The following is a 3,941-nucleotide window of genomic DNA, read 5'->3' on the forward strand; positions in this document are numbered from 1 at the left end:
AAGGTCATCTTAAGGAAAGGCTCTGGCCACATTTGCTTTAATTATGTACTGAAGTTCCTGAAGGACACAGGCCTTTTTCATAGGGTCTAATCGTTTTCTGTTATTTCTACTTTAATTTTATTTTATTTTTTATTTTTACTTTTTTCTTTATTTATCCCCCCCCCCCCCCCCCCCAGATTAGGCATTAGAATAGGTCTCTTGCGTCCATACCCCAGTCCAGCAAGTGGCGGTAATGCTGCTTTTACGCTAAGCTGCCAACCGCCATAAAAGCCTAAAAAGAAGAAGAAGTGGTTAATCGACCGGATGTTGTTTTGTGATCAGTGATGCGTTTCCAGGGGACGTTCTTTGAGGGGACACATTACACTTTGAGGAAGTAGTGTCTTGTTCAGTGTTCACGGTTTATATTGCTGAAGGACAATTACAAGTCTAAACGGAGAAGAGTCGTCATTTCAAGGTGTTTTCGCGGACGTATCGGCATGTGGATGTTGACAGTGTCGGAAGTATTAATCAAAGTTGACAAGAGAAGTTGGAGCGATGCGAGAAGAGCATGCGATGAGCTGCCTGCCTGCTGCTGTCTACTGCCTACTCCTGCTGCTGCCGCTGCTGCTGTTGCATCCAAGTAAGTTTGGCTGCTAAAATGTTTTGATATTCACTGAACAGACATGCAATTGCCTGCATAGTCCTTTCTTATTTGAAAGATGAATCCCTGTCGCTTGCAAGATACACAATCTCATGCCCATCGTGCATAGCTAATTCATTGCATTGGGGAGAGGTGGACGCCGGATGTAAACAAACGGAGAGGGGGTGTCACGTTGAGTAGCTTTGCAGATGTAGGCAAAGAGATTGGCACATTACTAACGGTGTTGGACTACCATAAATGTTAGTTAGTTTCTTTTCTGAGGTCTTTGTAGTGAGTCATGTTGTTTTTTGTATGTTTAGATGAGGTAAGCTTAAGCCTACTGACTTCTGAAATGACTGCATGAATGATTTGTCCCAAGCTTTCTTACAGTAGGCTACTGACCTCAGAAATAATTCATGGCGTTGTGAACCTGCTGATGTATTTATTTGCACTCATGTAGTAATTTACTGTCATGAAAGCTAAATTGTGACTTGACTTTTTCCTCTCTCAGTTGTTGGCTCATGACAGATTTATTTGATAAGTGGAAGTGCCCGCTGATGCAGACCCAGTGTAAGTATACATGCTGGCATTGTTTTTGTGACATTTAATCTCATCTAAATCATCATGTTTTTGAACAGTGTTGGGTAGCCAGCCACCCATGCATGTTGACACAGCCAGCAGCGGGCACCCATGGCACATGGGGATGGACCCAGGAGTGGAGGATGACCCAATAGGGTGAGTTAGTGAGCTAATGTCATACACATGTAATTGTTTTAGGTGTATGGGAAATAATTAAATGTTTGTTTACATTGTACAGATGAACGTTCAGCCCACTCACTGTTGACACCAGTGACACAGTATTGACCAGATCTCCTGGAAGTGCCCCCTGACGCAGACCCAGTGTAAGTATGCATGCTGGCACTGTTTCGTTTATTTAGGCTATGTAGGGCTCGACACAGTATTTGCTTATAGTGATATGTAATAAATATTTTGTCTGATATTAAATCTCATCTAAATCTCATCATGTTTTTGAACAGTGTTGGGTAGCCACCCATGCACGTTGACACAGCCAGCACCGAGCACCCAGGGGGATGGAACCAGGAATGGAGGATGGTCCAATAGGGTGAGTTGCTGAGCCAATGTCAGAAACATGTAGACTATACCCTACCCTCATATGTAAACCTTCGCTAGTCTGTTTCTCCCTTAATATTGGTGTCAGATTCGCACAAATGCAGTTCTGGGGTGCTACCTTGCTACTAATCAGGCACAGCAAGTATGATTTGAAATCCGTGTCGGTCAGTGTTAATTTTGAGAGGAATTTTTAATTTAGTTTTAGTCTCTTGACGAAAATGCAATTTTAGTTTTAGTCACAATTTAGTCATCTAAATCATTTTTGTCTTAGTCTAGTTTTAGCTGACTAAAATTCATACAATTTTAGTCGATGAAATCTAAAATAATTTTAGTCAACCAAAATATCATTTCCTCTTGTCTACACTCCTCTATAAAATTGTCAAACTAAAATACAATTTGGGGAAATCAATGATTAAAATGACATATTGTAATCATGAAATATTGTCAAAACTGCCAGAGTGTCTTATAAGCCAGTGCGTCCAATGTGTAAAAAAAAATCATGGCCACGACACTCATAAAGCTCTGTCGATATTTTACGACTTTGGGGGAAAAACGGGACTGCACGTTATGAAAAAATACTTGTGGGTATACCAGTAATCAAGAGCGTCGCGGGGTAGCCTACAGGCACCTGTTGGAAGACGTGTCTCTCTCTCTCTCTCTCTCTCTCTCCCTCGTGCGCGTATTGCAAGCTGTTGCATATTATTTGCTTGATGCGAAGTTGTGATGGCATACGCGCTCTCGTTGACATGGTTGTGTCCATGTTGCATGCATTCGCAAGGTGTTATTGGAAAAACGCACATGAAAGCGTGGAAAGGCCGTTTACTTCCTATTTCAGTGTCCTTGACTGAAACAAGTCGCAAAACTCCACACTTCCGAATCCTTTGCGATCAGCACTAAAGTGATTCTTATCAGAAGGCTTGTACCAACGCATAGACCCTTAAATTACAAACATTAGCGAACATTGAAAAAAGATCAGACAACGACCGTCGGGTAGCAGGTTCATGAAAGCGACTGGGAGTGGAGAAAAAAAGGCATCGTTAGAGAAAGATGTTTGCTACTTTAGGACAGACAGCACCACCACTATTTCATGACTGCATAAACTTCTTCGTCATGGATAAATAGGCAACAATATTTTTGTCCAGCCAGGATTGCCCTGAAAAGTAGGCTACTGCTGTTAAAAAAAGGTCACGGGCGTGCAGCACCGACGCTGCCTGTCACTAAGCCTGCGTGTTTGTGTGTGTGAGGGAGGGGAGGGAGACGCGGAGCAGATGGGTCGCGACTTGCGAAAGATCAGGAAATTCTTTTTCAATGTTTCAGTGACATATTAACAAAAATGCTTCCTATTGGTTTTCGTCTCCGATGGTATTGTAGTCACATTTTTATTTTTTTGACGAAAATATAAATCAATATCGTTATATTTTTCGTACAAACACATGCTGTTTTTTTCGTTATCGTTTTATTGTCGTCAGGGGAAAAACAATCGTTAACGATAATTATGGCGAAAATATTTCGTCACGAAATTAACACTGGTGTCGGTCGGGTCCCAAAGTGTCTGATTTCACGTGAAATGACCCTATGGCATGTTTATACAGTAGGTTTAAATAAGACGAGATGTACTCCAATGTCATGCGCCTTTCTGTTCCAAACCCTTTGGAAGGGACTGTATATGGAAAAAGTCGATAACGGTCTGAGTTCCTGCTTCTTAGTGCATATTGCTTTCTACATGACTTGTGTCCAATAATATTGCCCATAATTGAAAACTGTGCTTTTTTTGTTTGTTTCCTCACAGGTAGCATCATGAAGGCGGTTTACCCCTGAAACTTTTTACAAAGGACCACCATCGTCAGAGAAGTTCCTTTAACCCTTATCTCCCATAGCGTCCGTGAACGCCCGGCCACCTCTCTCCCATAACGCCCGCCGACACCCGGAGTATTTTCATAGCTGAACAGAAGTCATCATGCAGTTTCTACAGCTTTCACTTTAGATCACTATTACAGACTCTCAATATATTTTTATTATAAAAACTATTTTGGGAAATCCTGAACTACAGTGCAAAGTGGCTGAGCTCAAAAGTACGGGCTCGCTGCTGCTGCCCAGTAGAAAATATCTTTTAAATGCAGTACAGTTCCTAATTGTGCGTTCATGTGGTAATTACGTAAATATCAAACACTGACATCCGAAGCACACATGA

At 41.7% G+C, this 3,941-nt stretch overlaps 1 long non-coding RNA gene across 2 annotated transcripts; it reads left to right on the forward strand.

Moving 5' to 3' along the window:
* The first annotated feature begins 311 nt into the window (after nucleotides 1-311).
* LOC134460180 (uncharacterized) lies at nucleotides 312-3,624 on the forward strand. Of its 2 annotated transcripts, XR_010037007.1 has the most exons (5): nucleotides 312-619; nucleotides 1,258-1,354; nucleotides 1,437-1,521; nucleotides 1,657-1,742; nucleotides 3,540-3,624. It is a non-coding gene; the product is annotated as an uncharacterized LOC134460180 (long non-coding RNA). The 2 variants fall into 2 exon arrangements; XR_010037008.1 differs by lacking the exon at nucleotides 3,540-3,624 and having other exon boundaries at nucleotides 1,131-1,354; nucleotides 1,657-2,070.
* Nucleotides 3,625-3,941: the final 317 nt, after the last annotated feature.

Source organism: Engraulis encrasicolus, chromosome 12 (assembly GCF_034702125.1).
Source record: "Engraulis encrasicolus isolate BLACKSEA-1 chromosome 12, IST_EnEncr_1.0, whole genome shotgun sequence".
Classification (NCBI taxonomy): domain Eukaryota; kingdom Metazoa; phylum Chordata; class Actinopteri; order Clupeiformes; family Engraulidae; genus Engraulis; species Engraulis encrasicolus.